The sequence below is a fragment of the Antechinus flavipes genome, chromosome 2, assembly GCF_016432865.1.
Source record: "Antechinus flavipes isolate AdamAnt ecotype Samford, QLD, Australia chromosome 2, AdamAnt_v2, whole genome shotgun sequence".
In the NCBI taxonomy this organism is placed as follows: Eukaryota; Metazoa; Chordata; class Mammalia; order Dasyuromorphia; family Dasyuridae; genus Antechinus; species Antechinus flavipes.
Window position 1 is genome coordinate 53,674,610 of NC_067399.1, and position 21,651 is coordinate 53,696,260.

The window sequence follows — 21,651 nt, forward strand, 5'->3', positions numbered from 1 at the left end:
TGCATTGTTTTCTTACCCATACATGTACAGAGAAATCTCTTTGTACACAGAGAGGTGAGGGCAGTGTCTAGAGGAAATATAATCCATGGTAGCAAGAGTTTACCTACATTCCAAAGATGGGAATCAGTTGACCAAAAGTAGCAAGCTTCTTCTTTATAAAGAAGTATATAGCCAAAATAAATAAATAAATAGAATGAATAAATAACAAATAAATGTGCATGTGTGTGTCTCTGCATTCACACTTGCTTTTGTATATCTTACAGTTGTTGAGATATCACTTTTCATTCAGCCAATATTTGTTATTCACTTATTATACTCCCTTCTAGTTGCTGAACAAGCAAAGACAAAAATAAAGCTTATACAAAAAATGTTCTAAATATATATATAAATTTCCTTGATAACTTAAAATTTATCTTTGAAGTTATAAACTTTTGAAGTTGATTTATTACTGTTAACAAATACACTGTTCTTTCTGTTGTACCACACTTAGCCTTTATGTTTAGTTTGTTTCAAAGTTGTTTTAAGTAAATGTTTTTAGTTTGCATCACATTTTTAAAATTGTCTTGATAAGAGGAATAGAGATAAGAGGAATTTCATATCAATCTAAGGTTTTTTGGTTAAAATCTATTTCAATTCAAAAGTATTCCTCCCCCACCCACCTCCTCTCCAGTGGGTTTGGAGGGGGAAAAAGATCAAACTCTTATAAGCAAATATGCAAATTTTCATGTTTAACTATGTCTAAAAATATATGTCTCATTTTACATCCTTTTGGGAGCCTCTAGAATTGTGCTTAATCATTGCATTGGTTAGAATCCTTTCATGATTATTTGTTTTTACAGTGTTGTTATGTAAATTGTTTTCTTGGTTCTGCTTACTTTAATCTTATATTGATTATATGAGTCTTCCTAGGTTTTTCTGAAATTCTCCCTTCCATTATTTCTTACCACAAAATAGTATATCATTATATCATATCCAAAATTTGTTCATCCATCCACCAGTTGGATGTTCCTTTAGTTCCTAGTTCTTTTGCCACTACAAAAAGAACTGCTATGAAATAAATTTACAATAGCCTTTATATAGACTTTACTCTTTGATTTCTTTGGGTAGTATAAACTTACTGTCTATTGCTGGATCAAAGGAAAAAAAATTAGTGATTCTGGAGAGGCATAGTTCCAATTTCCTTTTCAGAATGGTTGTTTCAATTCACAGCTTCACCAACAGTACATTAATGTACCTGTTTTCCTGCAGCCCTTCCAACATTTGTTGTTGCCCTTATTGTTATCTATGCTACTCCATTGGGTATATAGTGGAATCTCAAAATTGTCTTAATTTGTATTTCTCTAATCATTAATTATTTTGAAAATATAACTATTGATAGTTTGGATTTCTTAATTTAAAAGCTGTTTATAGATAGATAATCTTTGGCCATTTATCTGTTGAGGAATGGCTCTTGTTATATATTAGAATCAATTCTTTACATATTATGGATATCCAACTCTTTCTGAGAAACTTGGTACCAAAAATATATTCCCAGTTAACTGTTTCCCTACTGTATTGATTTTGTTTGTACAAAAAATATTTTATTTCAAGTAGTCAAAATTGTCTGGTGTTTTTTTTTGTTTTTTGTTTTTTTTTTTTTTTTTTACCTCTGACAATCTCTTTGTCCCTTGTATAGTCATGAGCTCTGCGATCATAACCAAAGGTAATTTCTTCCCTGCACCTGTAATTTGTGTATGCTGTGACATTTTAATGTCATGTGTTTATTTGGTGTTTACTTGGTTTTGACCTAAACTTAGTTTCTTCCAGACTGCTCTCCAGTTTGCCCAGAAGTTTTTGTCCAGTTCCCTGCTCTATTAGTTTGTTACTAAGTTTGCTACTAGGTTATCTATTGTGTACCTTCTCTGTTATGCTTTCTTAAGGAGGTTAAGTGGTATATCTCCTCCTCCTCCTTCTGCTCCTCCTCCTTTTCCTCTTCTTCCTCCACCACCACCACTACCACCACTGGTGCTCACACAGCTAGGAAGTATTATGTGTCTAAGATCAAATTTGAACTCTGGTCCTCCTGACTTCAGGGCTGGTATTCTATTCACTGTACCACCTAGCTGCCCTTTGCAATAATTTTTTTTTAAATCCCAACTTTTAAAATTAACTTTTTAGAGGCTATGCATTTGTTTGAGTTATGCATTCAAGTGGATCACTTACAAATTTTGCTTTAAGAAAACATAATTTACTTAAATCTTTTTATAATATCTATGTAAATTCTGATTTAAGAACTAGGATATTATCAAGTATTTTCCCATTCTGTGGAAATGTGAAAGAAAAAGTGTACATCTGTGATCAATAAGGGAGTAGCTTGTGTTCTTTGAAAAGCTAAAGTGCCTCGAGAGTAGGGGACCCAATCTGTGTGTTTTATTTATTTAAATTTGTGTGTTGTTTGCACATTCACATTTTTTTTCTTTCCTCTAAAATAATTTTGAGACAATAAAAACCTCATGTCACAATTTAAGATTATTACTTGTTTGGTATTCTTCATTTTATTGGATATTTATGTCCAAGGAACTTTGACAAGTTGGAGGAGGAGTTTGGCAGGAAGAGGAATATAGAGAGGATAAAAAAATGAGTGGCATGATCCTTCATAAGTGGGGTCAACAAACTTTTTTGGTAAAAGAGCTTGAAAGTAAATATTTTAGTCTAAGCAGGCCAAACATAATTGAGAACATTAAGTATAAGAGAACAAATCAATTTCTACAAAATTTTTGGTGACATTCAAAACAGAATAATAATTGAGTGTAATTTATGTAACACTGGCTTACATATGAGAAGGATGGAATCCTTTTTTGCAAATAACATTTTGCTTAATTGGTGTTCAAAAATAATGCTTTTGCTTACATGAACTGATGTTAATTGAAATGAGTAGAACCAAGAGAACATTGTACGCAGCAACAAGATAATGTGAATCAACTCTGATGGACTTGGCTCTTTTCAACAATGAGGTGATTCAAGGCAATTCCAATAGACTTGTGATAGAAAGAACCATCGGCATCCAGAGAGAGAGAACTATGGAAACTGAATGTACTTTATAAAAGCCTAGAATTTACATCTTTTATTGTTGTTTACTTGCTTTTTTTTCTTTCTCATGTTTTTTTTTTTCCTTTTTGATTTATTTTTCTCTCACAGCATGATAAATGTGGTAACATGTTTAGAAGAATTGAATGTGTTTAACCTACATTGGATTACATGTCTAGGAGAGGGTGTAAAAAATTTGGAACACAAGGTTTTGCAAAGGTGAATGTTGAAAATTATCTTTGTATGCATTTTGAAAGCTAAAAAGCGCTATATTATTATTTTAAAAATAAAAGGAGTGTTTTCTGTGATTTGTATTGATTGCAAGTGTTCGTTTGTTAATGATGATTTATAATGATATTTTACATATTTCATTTTTGAAAATGTGTTTTTACATGGGTATATATGCTGCCCAGTACTGATATTAACAAACCATGAGCATATGATTTTAATTGAGCATGCTCATTGCATTTATAGAACATTATTATATTTGTTCTTTTCATATTTGTCTTTAGCATGGCATTACATTGCATGTTAATCGCTTTCAATTGAAAGTTAAATTGAAGTTCCTCAGTTGCAGTTAAATGGATTTTAAAGTATGGAAATTCCTTTTGTTCTTGCATCAACATTCAAAAAAAGTTGTAGGAACTATAGTTTAACTTGGAAAATCTGTCTATTGAAAATTTAGGTGTGAATGTAAATCTCTATTCTTGTTTTAACTTTTAACAGTATAGGAAGTGTATGATGTAGCTTGACATTACTTGTGATTCAGAGAGTGTTAATTGTCATCTAATTGATTTTGCCACAGTATGTTTCACATATAAGCACTGTTTTGCTTTGTAATTTTAAGTTGAATTCATTAAGGAACATTATCAAGTCTGCTGTAAAAGCTAATTTCTCAAGTCATTTAATATTCAATAATAGTAGTTAGGGACAGATCTCATTCAGAAAATTTTAAATACCAGCTCTGGGCTCAAGAAAAAACAACCAAAATAAAACTTTTTCGCCCTTTTTTCTTGTTTGGACATGATGGGTATGCATTGGTAATAAAATGTCATGTTATAGTTATACATGTGGTGCCCCCCCCCAAATTGTCAAGTTATAACTGTGTTACTGTGATGTGTCAAAATTCTGAGCAGCCATGGAAAGCAATGAGAGCACCACCTATAGTTGCAGCTACTCATGCACAATATGTAAACAAATGAATATTTCTGTTCCAGTAACACTTTATGGTCACTGAAATGGGAATTTCATATGGTTTTAAATGTCATGGAAGTTTCCTTTTATTTTTTCAACCATTAAAAAATGTAAAAACTCTTCTTAGCTTAGGCTGTCCAAAAATAGGTGATGGGCAAAATTTGTGAGCTATAGTCTGCAACCCTTGTTTTGTAAGTTCTTTCTGGTTACAGCTTGTGCTTTTCTACACAACTGGATAGGCCTAAGAAGTTTTCCATTTAGCAAGAAAGATTATATTTGTGTGTGTTTGTATATATGTGTGGGCAAACACACACGTGTATATATGTATGTATATTACATACAAGTATACATATATAAAACAAGAGGTATGTATAAAGTGTCACAGGAGATAGAAGAGTTGCAAGTCAACTTATACTTATTAAGTATAAGAGAACAAATCAATTTCTACAAAAATTGGAATTTAGTGACAGATCACCTTTGACTGAAGAAGGTAGAATGGGATTCATGAAGGGGAGGCTGCATATGATTTGGACTTTAAAGGATTTTTTGGGGAAAGTATTCTAGTGAAAGTAGATGGCATACTTGAAAGATGAGAAAGAAAGCATATATGAAAAGTGACAAGTGATAGATAGAATATATAGGGCATGTGTAGAAAAATAATAAGGCAAGGACAGCTAGATGGCATAGTCGATAAAGCACTTGTTCTGGAGTCATGAGGACCTTAACACTAGCTGTGTGACCCTGGATAAGTCACTTAACCCCAATTGACTCAAGATCCCCCCAAGAAAAAAAGAAATAACATTAAGCTATGGGTCTTGCCTCCCCGACTGATTTGCATATTCCAAGAGAAATAAACTTTTGTATTGCCTACAGTACTTATTAGACAGTGTCATATATTAAATACAGGTTAGATGAATAGAAAATAAAACATTAAAATTTGTTACTTGAGTGGTTGTGTGGGGAAATAGCCTAAGAATCCACTTTTAAATAGATTTCATGATGAGATGAATTATCAGAATCGTCGCTAATTAGTATTAGAAGAAGCTTTTCTCTGCTTCTACATTAGACTGCTAAAACTTGGGAGAAAGAATTAGTTTGGGAATGGAGGGACAAGAAAAAGAAAAGCCACAAGTAAATACTGATGGAATTGGGGAGAAAGATGGTGGGAATTAATGTGGGGGGATTGCTAATATGTAATAATGATGTGAAGCAGATTGGAGTGAGAAAAATAAAAAGTCATTGGACAGAAGTAATGAAATAGAGAAAAGGTAGTAATCATGGATGATGCACCTAAGTAATTATTCTGTGATTCTTGACTTGCTTTGATTTTTAGAGAGCTGTCTCATGTCCTTGACTTGGCCTACCTTTAAACATACCTGACTCTCTACTGTGTGACCTTCTTAAAAAGGACCTACATGTACAAAAATATTTCTAGCGGCTTTTTTTGTGGTGGCAAAGAGTTGGAACTTGAGGAAATGCCCATCAATTGGGGAATGGCTAAACAAGTTGTGACACATGAACGTAATGAAATACTCTTATGCTATAAGATTTGAATAGGCAGATTTCAGAAAAAACTTGGAAAGATTTATACAAACGATGCAAAGTGAAATGAGGAGATCCATGAAAACATTGTTTGATGATCAACTATGATTGACTCATTTCTTCTCAGCAATGTAATGGTCCAATACAGTTTCAAAAGATTCATGATGCAAAATGCTTTCCACATCCAGAGAAAGAGCTAAAGTCTGAATGAAGCATATTCAATGCTCTCACTTTTTTTGTTATTTGTCGCCTTTGGGGCTTTTTCCTTTTGTTCTGATTCTTCTTTTATAACATGACTGATGTGGAAATATGTTTACATGATTGCATACATATAACCTGTATTAGGAGAAAGGGAAGAAAATCTGAAATTCAAAATCTTATTTAAAGAATGTTGTATATTGGATTACTTGCCATCTAGGGGAAGGGGGGGTGAGGGAAAAAATTTAGAATACAAGGTTTTAGAAGAGTGAATGTTGAAAATTACCCATGCATATGTTTTGAAAATAAAAAGTTTTAATAAAACCTGTTGAAAAATATCTTTACATGTAAATGATAAAATACCATTTTAAATTATATATACTTAATATAGTAAGTATGAAGAAGAGGGAAATGAGTGCTGACAACTCATATAAGAGATAGGTGATATATGGAGCTGAAATGTAGGGTATTGGTTAGGCTATGGCTCAGATGCAGACTGCTTTGCATGTAAGCTGAAAATAGGGGCAATTTCAGAGCTAGGTTCAGAGAAACTTGAATATGTAGAGGAGGGGAAATGGATTTGGGATTGAAGTAACAAGGAATCCTATGGGGTGTTATAAAAGAATACATCTTTAAATAGAATATTGTAATTTTGCAACTGTGATGCTCAGGCTAGTTGAGGGGAAAGGTATATTGTTACAGTAGGCTTCTTGGTTGAATCTCTGAAACCATCTCTCTCTCTCTCTCTCTGTATATGTATATGTATATATATATATGTGTGTGTGTGTGTGTGTGTGTGTTTTCAGGATAAGAAACATGTTTCCTAGTATCCCTAATATTTTTTTTGTTTATTTTGATACCTTGTTTTTACATCATCATATTTCCAGTGTATCTTTCCCCCTACTTTTAGTCCTACCCCTGCCACCAAGAAAGGTTCTTCATAATAAAGAATAAAAAGGAGGGGGAAGTTCAGCCAAACTAAGCAACATGTTGTGAAATTTGGGGGAAAATACATTCTCCACAACCATATGCAATATTCCCCCCTCTTTCTTCCACAGTCTTCAGTGAAGGCAGGGATAGTCCTTGGTCATAACTTTTCTTTGGGGACCAAGCTTGGTAGTTATAATTTTGAGGCTTTCAGTTTAAGTTTTTTTTCCTTGTTATTTCTATTTAAATTTTAGTCATTTTGCATAATTTTCTTGAATTGGTTTGCCTCACTTTTGTCCACATATTTTTCCCATTCTTTTCTATTCTTCAATTTTCCAACAACCAAAAATTGAATTCCCATTTTCTTGTAGTTCAGCATTAACTCTTCCTCATCTTTTGTTTTTATTTTTATTTCTTAGATTATATATGTACATTCATTTTTTACATATTTTCATATGAATAATGTTGGGAGAGAAAAATCAGAACAAAAGGGAAAAATCACAAGAAAGGGAGAAAAAGACAAGGAGGGAGGTGAAAATATATGCTTCCATCCTCATTCAGTCACCATAGTTTTGTTTTGTTTTTCTGGATGCGGATGGCATTTTCCATCCAAAGTTTATTGAAATTGTCTTGGAGTGCCGAATTGCTGAGAAGAACTAAATATATCACAATTGATCAGCACATAATCTTGTACAGTGTTCTCCTAGTTCTGTTTACTTCAGCCGGCATCAATTCATCTAAATCTTTCTAGGTTTTTTTTTTTAATTGCCTGCTATCATTTCTTTTTTTTATTTTTATTTAATAATTACTTTATATTGACAGAATCCATGCCAGGGTAATTTTTTTTTACAACATTATCTTTTGCACTCGTTTCTGTTCCCAATTTTTTTTCCCCTCCCTCCCTCCACCCCCTCCCCTAGATGGCAAGCAGTCCTTTATATGTTGGATATGTTGCAGTATATCCTAGATACAATATATGTGTGCAGAACCAAACAGTTCTCTTGTTGCATAGGGAGAATTGGATTCAGAAGGTATAAATAACCCGGGAAGAAAAACAAAAATGCAGATAGTTCACATTCGTTTCCCAGTGTTCTTTCTTTGGGTGTAGCTGCTTTTGTCCGTCATTTATCGATTGAAACTCAGGTCTCTTTGTCAAAGAAATCCACTTCCATCAAAATATGTCCTCATACCATATCAGAATACATCCTCGTACAGTATCGTTGTCGAAGTATATAATGATCTCCTAGTTCTGCTCATTTCACTTAGCATCAGTTCATGTAAGTCTCGCCAGTCCTCTCTGTATTCATCCTGCTGGTCATTTCTTACAGAACAATAATATTCCATAACATTCATATACCACAATTTACCCAGCCATTCTCCAATTGATGGGCATCCATTCATTTTCCAGTTTCTAGCCACTACAAATAGGGCTGCTACAAACATTTTGGCACATACAGGTCCCTTTCCCTTCTTTATGATCTCTTTGGGATATAAGCCCAATAGAAACACTGCTGGATCAAAGGGTATGCACAATTTGATAATTTTTTGGGCATAATTCCAGATTGCTCTCCAGAATGGTTGGATTTGTTCACAACTCCACCAACAATGCATCAGTGTCCCAGTTTTCCCGCATCCCCTCCAACATTCATCATTATTTTTTCCTGTCATCTTAGCCAATCTGACAGGTGTGTAGTGATATCTCAGAGTTGTCTTAATTTGCATTTCTCTGATCAATAATGACTTGGAACACTCTTTCATATGAGTGGTAATAGTTTCAATTTCATCCTCTGAAAATTGTCCATATCCTTTGACCATTTATCAATTGGAGAATGGCTTGATTTCTTATAAATTTGAGTCAGTTCTCTATATATTTTGGAAATGAGGCCTTTATCAGAACCTTTAACTGTGAAGATGTTTTCCCAGTTTGTTGCTTCCCTTCTAATCTTGTTTGCTTTAGTTTTATTTGTACAAAGGCTTTTTAATTTGATGTAATCAAAATTTTCTATTTTGTGATCAGTAATGGTCTCTAGTTCATCTTTGGTCACAAATTTCTTTCTCCTCCACAGGTCTGAGAGATAAACTATTCTATGTTCCTCTATTTATAATCTCGTTCTTTATGCCTAGGTCATGGACCCATTTTGATCTTATCTTGGTATATGGTGTTAAGTGTGGGTCCATGCCTAATTTCTGCCATACTAATTTCCAATTATCCCAGCAGTTTTTATCAAATAATGAATTCTTTTTCCAGAAGTTAGGGGCTTTGGGTTTGTCAAACACTAGATTGCTATAGTTGACTATTCTGTCTTGTGAACCTAACCTTTTCCACTGATCCACTAATCTATTTCTTAGCCAATACCAAATGGTTTTGGTGACTGCTGCTTTATAATATAATTTTAGATCAGGTACAGCTAGGCCACCTTCATTTGATTTTTTTTTCATTAATTCCCTTGAGATTCTCGACTTTTTATTGTTCCATATGAATTTTGTTGTTATTTTTTCTAGATCATTAAAATATTTTCTTGGAAGTCTGATTGGTATAGCACTAAATAAATAGATTAGTTTAGGGAGTATTGTCATCTTTATTATGTTTGCTCGGCCGATCCAAGAGCACTTAATATTTTTCCAATTATTTAAGTCTGACTTTATTTGTGTGGAGACTTTTTTATAATTTTGCTCATATAATTCCTGACTTTCCTTTGGTAGATGGATTCGCAAATATTTTATGGTATCAACAGTTATTCTGAATGGAATTTCTCTTTGTATCTCTTGCTGTTGGGTTTTGTTGGTCCTGCTATCATTTCTTATAGAACAATAATATTCCATTACATTATATACCATAACTTATTCAGCCATTCCCCAACTGAGGGATATCCACTCAGTTTCCAATTCTTTGCCACTACAAAAAGGGCTGCTACAAACATTTTTGCACATGTGGGTCCTTTTCCCTCTTTTATGATCTCATTGGGATACAGATCCAGTAGAGATGCTGCCAGATCAAAAATAGTTTGAAATTGTTCTCCAGAAGTGGATCTCTTCGATAAAAAGATCTAATTCAGTTTCAATTGATGAAGGATGGCAGAAGAAGCTATACCCAAAGAAAGAACACTGGGAAATGAATATAAACTGCTTGCATTTTTGTTTTTCTTCCTGGGTTATTTTTACCTTTTGAATCCAATTCTCCCTGTGCAACAAGAGAACCGTTCGGTTCTGCAAACATATATTGTATCTAGGATATACTGTAACTATTTAACATGTATAGGACTGCTTTCCATCTGGGGGAGGGGGCAGAGGCTCCCGACTCAAAAATCTATTGGGTTCCCTCTTCTCTGCAGAGCCTTGAATAGGTCACCTTGCCTCTCCTACCCCCAACTTGGAGCTTTTTGAGAGCAGGGACCATCTCTGGCCTTTCTCCATCCCTTATCCTAGCGCCTGGCACACTGGGGGTGAAGGGCAAGAGGGGAAAAATCGGAACAGAAGTGAGTGCAAGGAATAATATTGTAAAAAATTACCCTGGCTGGCATGGGTTCTGTCAATAAAAAGTTATTTAAAAAAAAAAAAGAAATTGTTCTCCAGAATGGTTGTATCAGTTCACAACTCCACCAACAATCCTGCCTCGTTTTTAATTTTTTAATTTTTTTAATATTTTATTTAATTTTATTTAATAATAACTTTATATTGACAGAATCCATGCCAGGGTAATTTTTTTTTTACAACATTATCCCTTGCACTCGTTTCTGTTCCGATTTTTCCTCTCCCTCCCTCCACCCCCTCCCCAGATGGCAAGCAGTCCTATATATGTTAGATATGTTGCAGTATATCCTAGATACAATATATGTTTGCAGAACTGAACAGTTCTCTTGTTGCACAGGAAGAATTGGATTCAGAAGGTAGAAATAACCCGGGAAGAAAAACAAAAATGCAAATACTTCACATTCGTTTCCCAGTGTTCTTTCTTTGGGTGTAGCTGCTTCTGTCCATCATTTATCAATTGAAACTCAGTTAGGTCTCTTTGTCAAAGAAATCCACTTCCATCAGGATACATCGTCATACAATATCGTTGTTGAAAGTGTATAATGATCTCCTGGTTCTGCTCATTTCACTTAGCTTCAGTTCATGTAAGTCTCTCCAAGCCTCTCTGTATTCATCCTGTTGGTCATTTCTTACAGAACAATACTATTCCATAACATTCATATGCCACAATTTACCCAGCCATTCTCCAATTGATAGGCATCCATTCAATTTCCACTTTTTAGCCACTACAAACAGGGCTGCCACAAACATTTTGCCTGCTTCATTTTTTTTGTAATTTTTTGGCAAGTTGGTTGAGTTTGAGTTATTTTGACTTTCACTTCATTATTAGTCAATTGGAGCATTCTTTCTTATGGTGATTCATTTTGTATAAACTCTACATATCCTTTTACCTCTTATTCTTTTGTTAACTTGGGTGTCTAAGTGGTGCAGTGGATAGAACTCTGGACCTAGAATCAGGAAGATCTAAGTTCAAATTTAGTCTCAGACTCTTAATAGCTTTGTGACCCTTGGCAAGTCACTTAACCTCTCAATGTGTCAGTTTACTCCTTTGTAAAATAAAGGTAATAATAGTATCTACTTCCTGGTGTTGTTGTGAAGATCAAATGAGATAATACTGTAAAATGCTTTACAATTTTTTTTGTTAAAAGTGCTACTTATTGTCATTATCATCATCATTGCCAGACATGTATGGAATAAGATAGATGAGTTCATGAATAACTACTTTGTTCCATCCTTTTTCATTATCTATGTAAAGAGCTATATCTTGTCCCAAATTTTAATTTACATTCAGGGAGTGCAATGTATTGAGGACTGGATTTGGAGTCTAGAGGACCTGAATTTGAAAACTGCCTCAGACATTATTAAATGTGTGATCCTGGGCAAGTCATTTTACTAATTTTTTTTTTTAATTCTCTTAAGAGATTTTACTCTTTGGAAGTGGAGGGATATGAATAAAGATGTAAATTCTGATAAACTATGATTGTAGTTAGATCTTTTATCAATGCAGGAAAGGAACTTTTGATAACAGCTAATCAAATATCTTCATTTCATAGAGAAACTGAAGGCTACAGAGAGAAAGTGAGCTGCCCAGGGCCACACAATCAATGTGACAGCATAGTTACCTAAAATTCAGGTTTCCTAGAATATCAAGTCCAATGCTTGAGTTATTAGGCTTTTACTACTTGTTGATTTCATGCATGGATTATTTCATGGTTTCCTTAAGGAAAAAAATTTATCAGTTCATATTTTTTATATCAATAACTCATTTTCTATGTGTTGAAAAACTAAAAATGCTAGAATTGGAGTGGGGAATGGAGTATGTGGTTGGATATGAAAATCAAATTGGAATCTACAGCAGGACAAAAAAATAATTTATAAGTTATCCACCCTTTAGTTTTCCACAGCCAGTGAAGGTTTCCTCACCCTCCTAATACCAGACCTCCTTCTACATTGGCTTCAGAGCCCTTCAAGAGCATGGATTCTTAACCTGAGGTTCTTGAACTTACAAGGTGGCAATAATGACATCTTTACCTTCACTAACTTCTCAGTGAAATTTAGCATTTCCTTATATTGGTTTTAAACATTATTCTGAGGAATTGTCTATAGGCTCTACCAGCTTGACCATAGGATTCATGACACAGAAAAAGGTCACAGACTCTTGCTGAAGAGTTCTTCATTTTACATGGGATCTGGAAGGGTCTGGGGCACAACTACCATGAAGATGCGATAGCATGCTATAATTAGGTACTCTTTCATGTCTTTTGAATTAGAAATGTGATTAATAGGTAACCTAGATGAAAACTTCTCCTTTCCACAGTATTATTAACTTATCTCTATTCCCCTATGCTCTCCCTTTCCATTGTTCTGTTCTTGATAAACATTTTTATTTTTGATTTCTACCTCTCATAATCCTTCCATCTTCTTGCAAGCACGGAGACCTAGCTTTTTCCTCCTAAGACAAATGAATCATTTGCAATCTCCAGAATAAAATGCATCTTCTCTAAGCTTGTAGTGAAACAAGAGAAGGAATTATCCTCATATTATTGCTCATTGCTATTTTCAGACCCTTCTGCTGCCATCACTCAGCATTTCTCCCTTTGAGATTCATTCCATCCAGATATGCCCCACTATCTAGACTTTGGTCTAGATAGCAGTTTCCTGCTAATTTCAAGATTACTCACTCTCCTTCCTTTCTCATGCAATTTGGTATACAGTCTTCTGATCCACCCTCTACCCTTAACCCTGACCTTATACTTGAAGACTTTTAAATACCCTGATTTCTCCAGAGTTCATCACCATCTTCAGCTATAATTATTCTCACTGGCATTCCAGTTTAGCTGAGATCTCTAGCTTTAGTGCAGAAGGCAAACAGAAAGCCCCCAAACCCCAGCACAACAGGCTTGACTAGGCCAGGCAACCCAGCACAGAGGGAAAGCTAGCAGCATCTCTGGCTCTAGTGAGGAAAGCTGGTCCAATTCCTTGATCCAGAGTTCTAATAACCTTCTATTTGGCCTTAACCTCATCTTCCATCTTTATTTTATTACTACCCTCACTGAATTTTCCAGTTATTACACCATTCCCTATTTTCTTAGTGCTACTGTTTGCTTCCATTTGAAATACTAATATTTTAGCTAACCATTTATATTTATCTTTAATTCTTGAATCCCTTGCATTTTTATTCTTTAGCTCTATCTCCTTTCCCAGCTCCCAAACCTTCAGTTAATCCTTATCATTCACTCCAATTAAAATGCTGATGAATAATATACTAGAATGCTTAGTTCATTATAAATTTGTTATATGATTTTACTTCCCTATTACTTGGTAATTCTTTTATTTATCCCATAGTATCTTCACTATGGGATCCTCTTATCAAAGGAACTCATCTTGTACATTTCCTGAGTAAATTGAAGCTATCCATCTTGACCTTCCTCTTCTCCCCAATTCTGCATTTCAGATTTTCTTAATAGGATCCATTATTCTCACCTTTTTTATTGCAGGCTTGAAGAAGAGACCTTTCCTTTTGTCTCTATTTGTACCCTTGATCCCATCTCATACAGGATTTTGGCTATTGACTCTTTCCCTACTGCCTGCAAACATACTGAATCTCTCATCTTTAAAAAACAAACAAACAAACAAACAAAACTCCATACTATCACTTGCTAATTACTATCCCTTCAAGCTATCATCCTGTCTTTCTTCACTTTTATAAGGAAAACCCAAATATTCCTAATGTGTCTCTTTATCTCATTTATTAACTCATGTGTTGCTTTTAGTATGGCTCATTCCCTTCTGTTCTTGTCCATTATGAACAGCCCATTTCTCTGTACTCCCACAAGTTCACCACAGACAAACCACCCATTACATTTTGAGGATACCAGTAAGACACTTAGGCTAATACATCTTGAGGATACCAGTAAGACACTTAGGATATCTAACATGATTATCCTTTGTTTTCCCTGTGTAATCCTTATCATCTTCCCCTTTTAAATGCCATTCTGCTTCAGTCAAGAAGAGGTTGCATAGAATCAGGTAACATTTATTAAATGTTTATTTTGTGTTAGGTACTGTGCTAAGGTCTGGGGATACAAATACAGTAAAGGAGACATGTCACACATGAATATAAACAAAACATTGTGAATTTTTATTTATGAGTTCACATGGTCAAAGAGTCTTTCTCAACTAGACTTCTAGAAAAATCTTGTCTATATTTACTGTCTAATTCCTCATCTTACATTCACCTCACAGCCCTTTGCAATTTGGCTTCTAATTCAATCATTAAACTTAAAACTATTCTCTTTGAGGTTCAACAATTTTTTATTGCTAGATTCGGTGACCTTTTCTCAGTCTTCATCCTTCTTAATCTCTCTAGAGCATTTGACCCTGTTGAACATCCTTTTCTGGATATTGTCCTTGAGTTTTTGAGAGTTTTTGTACTCTCCTGGTTTTCCCCCTATCTGTATAGTTGCCTCTTCCCAGTCTTCTTTGCTGGATCAAAATCCATGTCCTGGATTTTAACCCCAATGGAGAGGCAATTGTGGTTAAGTGACTTGCTCAAGGTCACACAACCTAGGAAGTGTTAATTATCTGAGGTCAGATTTGAACCCGGGTCCTCCTGACTTCAGGGCTGATACTCTATTCATTGTGCCACCTAGCTACTCCTTACCATGTATTTTTTGAAGGGCCTCGCATCTTGCCATTTCGTAATAATTATTCTGATTTTATCATTTATATGTTATTGGATCACATGATACCAAAATTTTTATCAGTTCTGTGATTCAGATGCAGAAACATCCAGGTAGATAAGGCAGAAAGATACATAGGCTAATCTATCATCCAGTATTTATTTAAGCATCTTATGAGCTGTTCAACATGAACTCACCTAAAGCGGATTTGTCTTCAGTGTGCTTCAGATTTATTTTGCGTGTGTTTACTTATGTGTATGTGAACTCATGCATGTGTGTGCATGTATACTTGTGTATATGAAATTAAATATCTAGGAAAGTGTGTCAGCTCCAAAAAGATCAAAAAATCAATTTTTCATAGAGAAGTTTTTGAGTACTCTTAAAATTATAATTTTAGGAGTCTATACTTAGAATGTACCTTAGGAGCTACCAGGCCACATTCCTACTTACTATGTTTATTCTGTCCCCAACATTACTGATCTTCACATAAAAACAAGATGATCAGTTTCCAAGATAGTTTAGTCCATTTTCTGGACAATTTTAGTGGTTATTATTTCTTTATATAGCACTGAAATCTTATTCAAAATTCATTGATTCTCTATGTTACTAATTGAACATAAATTGACAGCATGTAATCTGTGTCATACTAATTTTTACTTATATAAAATAGATTTATAAATTGCAAAAAATACTGAATTTAGATTCAGTCTTGAGAAGGGGGAATTAAAGGATGGAGGGAGTAAATTTTGAAACACAAATTCTTACAAAAGTGAATATTGAAAACTATCTTTATGTGTATTTAGAAAAAATAAAATACTATTGAGAAGAAAAAGATACATAACCATAATATCATCTTCCTAGCTAAAGGGCTCCATTTGGAAATTATCAGATCTCTGCTCTTGAGGACGTAAAACTAAAATGACTATGCTTCAGCGTGAGCGTGAGTCAGAAATCTTTTGAGTTGAACTGCTTAAGTCACATGGGATAAATTAGCTTTAACCCAAAATAACCAAAAAAAATTTTTTGAAGGTTTCTGGGAAGTTCAAATGTATATAAGATGGCTTTGTGTATAAACAAACTATCAAAGTAAAGATGATAAATCTTGTTGGGGAAATTGAACATATGGAGAATTAAGCAGCAGTAGTTTGGAGTGATATATTGAAGAAAATAAGTGCTCTTTAAAAAAAAAAAAATCCCTTGTGCCTTTATTGGTATATTTTAGTAGTAGTATTTAGTAGTAGAAAAAGGGCTGGATTTGGAATGAAAGTACCTGAGTTCATCTTCCCATCTTGCTACTTAAACTATACCTGTATTACCTTAGACAAATAACAATTTCTCTAGGTCTCAATTTCTTTCTAAAATGAAGGGGAATGCACTAGATATTCTCCAAATTCAATCCTATTCATGTATGGAAAAAAAAGATTGCCCCTACAAGTTCTTAATTAAAATTTCAAGATAGATAGCTGGGGAGAAAATGTAAGGATTTGAGAGAAGGGAGGACAGGACCAGAAGAAACTTAATGGGACCTGACATAATTGTTGATGGAAATACATAACTTGTTGGAATGTGATTATGGCCTTAGAGTTAGGATGTAAACTTCTACTTTTGGACTTGTTTTCTCCTGGGATTTTGGAAGGGACTCCACTTTACAGCTTCAAGGTTGGGGGAGTACTGTAGTACTGTGGTGTAGTTTGTAAAGCTGGGCCTCTCATTATTCTGAAATCTGTCTAATGAGAGTGTGGTTCTTTTCCTGTTGTCTTGTGGGAGCTAACAAACCTCTGTTGGAGAATGAAAAATTGGAAAGAGCTGTTTCTGTGTTAGGCACACTATCCAACAAAAGTTTCCCCTAGTATCTTGGTGTATGGCCTTAGGTTTTTAATGTCTCTGGTCCTCTGTAGAATGAGAACAATGGATTTGATCTGTAAAATACATTCCTGCTCTAAATCTAATCATTTAGTATAAACTATCTTAAGGAAGTTGAGGGGAGGTGACTACAAAGGAAACATAACTCCCTTAGACTTTGGGAACATACAGAGAATCTAGTTGTAAAAATATGAACAAATAACTGGATTAAAAATTCGTGTGTGATATCTTATCTGAGGCATTTAGAAGAAAAAGATCACTTCCAGCAATATTAATCAGAGAAGACTTGATGGAAGAGGTCGAGTTTGTTCTAGGCTGTAAGTCACTGGATATGATTTTTTTTTAAGCAAATTTATTTTCTTCTTTTTTTTTTCTTTCTGAGGCAAGGTCACACACTAGGAAGTGTTAAGTGTCTGAGGCCAAATTTTTTTTTGTTTTGTTTTGAATAATATTTTTATTTTTTTATTTTATAATAACTTTTTATTGACAGAGCCCATGCCAGGTTAATTTTTTTTACAACATTATCCCTTGCACTCGCTTCTGTTCCGATTTTTCCCCTCCCTCTCTCCACCCCCTCCCCCGAATGGCAAGCAGTCCTATATATGTTAAATATGTTGCAGTATATCCTAGATACAATATATGTTTGCAGAACCGAAGAGTTCTCTTGTTGCACAGGGAGAATTGGATTCAGAAGGTAGAAATAACCCGGGAAGAAAAACAAAAATGCAAATAGTTTACATTCATTTCCCAGTGTTCTTTCTTTGGGTGTAGCTGCTTCTGTCCATCATTTATCAATTGAAACTGAGTTAGGTCTCTTTGTCAAAGAAATCCACTTCCATCAGAACACATCCTCATACAGTATTGTTGTTGAAGTATATAATGATCTTCTGGTTCTGCTCATTTCACTTAGCTTCAGTTCATGTAAGTCTCTCCTAGCCTCTCTGTATTCATCTTGCTGGTCATTTCTTACAGAACAATAATATTCCATAACATTCATATACCACAATTTACCCAGCCATTCTCTAATTGATGGGCATCCATTCATTTTCCAGTTTCTAGCCACTACAAAGAGGACTACCACAAACATTTTGGCACACATGAGTCCCTTTCCCTTCTTTAGTATTTCTTTGGGATATAAGCCCCGAAGTAGCACTGCTGGATCAAAGGGTATTGAGGTCAAATTTGAACTCAGGTTCTCCTGACTTCAGGGCTGGTGCTTTATCCACTGCTCCACCTAGCTGCCCCTGGATACGATTTTTTGTATTTAACTTTATTTTTCAAAGTACATGTAAAGATAGTTTTCAACATTCACCCTTGCAAAACCTTGTGTTCCAAATTGTTCTCTCTCCCTTCCCATCTCCTCCCTCACCTGACAGCAAGTAATTCAGTATAGGTTAAACATTTCCACATTTATCATGCTGTGGAATGGAGGTAGGGGGACATGAGAAAGGAAAAAAACAAGCAAACAACAACCAAGGTAAAAATAATTTATATTGTGATCCACATTCAATCCCCATAGGTCCTCTCTCTGGATGCAGTTGGCTTTCTTCATTACAAGACCTTGGAATTGGCCTGAATCATCTCATTGTTGAAAAGAGCCAAGTTCTTCATTGATCTTTACCTAATCTTCTTGTTTCTGTGTATAATATTCTCTTATTTTTACTCACTTCACTTAGCATCAGTTCACATAAGTCTCTCCAGGCCTTTCTAAAATCAGTCTGCTGATCATTTCTTATAGAACATTAATATTCCAATACATTCATTTAACTGGATCTGATTGTAATAGATGGAGATCCAGGGAATGCTTACATTGGACAGTGTTAAGTGCAATAAAGGTTTATGTAGATAGAAGTGCCCAAAAAGTAGACTACAAATCAGATTGTGAGTGGGTCCTGAATGACAGCCTGAGACTTCCTTTCTTAGTACATACAACTTGACTTTCTACCCTTTTTACATGTTATTTCCCTACCAACCCAAATTGACTTTCCTCTTCAATGCATACAATATTCTCTCTCCTGTTTGTGAGCTTTTCTGGCTATCTCCTATTACTGAAAAGTTCTTGCTTCTCATTAAATCTCTAGTTTCCTTCAAGGCTTATCTTATTGGCTACCTTCTGAGTAAAAGCTTTTCACATTCTCTCTGCATCCTTTCCATCTCAGCAGATACTGCTCCTCCACCCTCAATTATTTTCTATTTTTGTACATACCTGATTAAGCATATGTTGTCTTCCCTGGCCAGATTACAAGCCCTTAGGCCAAAACCATTTTACTTGAATTTTTGAAACCCTGGCGTTAATTTTATTGATCAGTTGATAAAGAGTTAAGAATTTTTGTAGTATAGGTTAATAAAGAGAGTTGCTGAAGATTTTTGAGTAGAGGGGTGGTTGACTTGAATGTTTGTTGAATGAATGATAAAATTGGTGTGTTAAGAGAATTTCATTAGTATGTAAGATTTGTAGAGGGAGGGACATACCAGGGGAAGGGAGGCTAAATACTCAGAAGGCTGCCTTGATATGATATAATATGGTCCAGGCCTAGCATGCTGTTATTGAGAATGGGAAAAGTAGGGAAGGAAGACAAATTTTAAAAAATACATTATGAATGAAGAATTGATAAGGCCTTTCTGACAGGATTTAGGAGTTCATGGATAGGGGATAGTCAAAGTTTGGAGCTTAGGTAACTAAGAAATACCATTATCCGAAAAAGGAAAATTAGGAAGAGAAAAGATGACTGATTTTTGAGGTTATTGGACATTCCGGTGGAGATGTCTCACAGGCAGTTAAATAATGGCAACTAGAGCTTTGGAAAAGCTAAAACAGGATTTTGGATTCTTCTTCATAGAGGTGAACTAGATGAAACTAATAATGGAGAAAGTATAGACTAACAGAAGACAGAACCTTAGGATATGACTTCTGTGCTAAAGATCTCCTTTTATTTCCCTAAAGCAGTCATGCCTGATGTGGAGGCATCAGTCTGACAGTGCTATAGAACAAAGCAATTTGAACAATTATTATCAATTCCTCTTTGTATAATCCTTTTAATGTCTTAGAGCACTCTCCTCAAAAAGAAGACAGTATAAGTGCCAGTCTAAGTGAGTGAAAGTTGTAATACTTTTAATTTTATAAGGCAGCTAAACAAGAACTATATCCCTTGATTGTTTTATAAGTTCATTTTATGATTAACTTATTTGGTTAGAGCCTGCTACTAGTAAGACCAGAGTCATAGGTTCTTTACCTAGAAAAACAGCACAAATGGCACATACCCCAGCTCTAAACAAATCATCAAGCATACTTAATATTAGCAAAAAGTGGAGGAAAGGATGGATAGGTCAGCACAATTCTGTTAGAACTGTTTGGCAGATAACTTAGCAAAGATCCTGTGAAGAGGTTGGCAGAGTTTTCATATACAAAGAAAAGCATGCTGTACATTTTTATATTCAAAGTAGCATACTGTACATTTTTATATTCAAACACTTTTAAAAATAAATTTCACATGCTCGTACTGGATAATGATAAGAGCACTAGATTTAGAGCCCAGAAACCTGGATTCTGAACTTTGCTTTTACTTCTTAGGAGACATTGAAGTAGCATGCTACAGTGGAAACAAGTCATAACCAGATCTGATGTTTATTATCTGTGGGATGTTATATAAGTCACTAACCTCTCTTGGTCTCAATTCCTCATCTGTAAAATGAAGGCAATGGAATAGGTGGCCTGTAAGTTTAATTAGGAGCAAAAAAGGTAGTAGCTAGAAAGCCCCTTTTGTGGCAATCTGAAGGAAACTTGAACACCTTAAAAATCTTCCTAACTTCCTTTTAAAATTCTGTGACCTTTTCCCTGATGTAGCTGTATCAGTAGCATAAATTTATATATTTAGATATGTATATTTATATTATATACTTTAATTATACGTGGTAGAGAAATTGTCTCTAGAATTTTTCATCTGTCTTATTTGTTTTTGCATCTTTCTTGTCTCATTCTGGCCCAAATTAGTATCCTATTGTCAATTTTGGCTTTTTTAAGTGCTTCTCAACATCCCAGAAGTTATTTGTGCTTGCTAATATAGGAGCTTTTATTTACTCCTTTGTCTGGGGAAACCTTTTGTTTCAGAATAATGTTTTAGATGCATAAAATTAACTACATAGTATTTTAAAAGGAAACCAATTATCCTGAAATTATAGTTATGAAAATGTTTTTAAAAGTTCACAGACCCATACTGTAGTAGAAACGTGAGTAGTTCAATCTGATGTCAAGTAACTTGCCCAGGGCTCTCACAGATCACATAACCTGGCAAAGTCAGAATTTGAGCCCAAGTCTTCCGACTTCGAATCCATTGCTCCTTTTACTACCCCCACTGCTGCCTTTTGTTCTGTAAATCCTTTATATTTGCTTACATGTGTATGAATTATTTCTTTTGAGAGAAAGTAGGCTTCTTGAGAACAAGGACAGTTGGATTTTTATCTCTATCTCTAGCATCTAATATTAAGTTTGTGGCATAAAGTAAATGCTTAAGAATTGCTTGTTGATTGTTCACATAAAATTGAAGGAGTTCTAGATCTGTAACATAGGAATAAAGTTTTAAAAAATAATAATTTTTACTCATTAGGCTACTATTTCAGATTAAGAAATTATTTATTAAAAATTACAAAA

General features: G+C 34.5%; 1 protein-coding gene across 1 annotated transcript in view; it reads left to right on the forward strand.

Moving 5' to 3' along the window:
* Window positions 1-21,651, forward strand: part of ZCCHC14 (zinc finger CCHC-type containing 14) — a 117,687-nt gene that overhangs the window by 19,235 nt on the left and 76,801 nt on the right. The gene's annotated exons all lie outside the window — the stretch shown is intronic.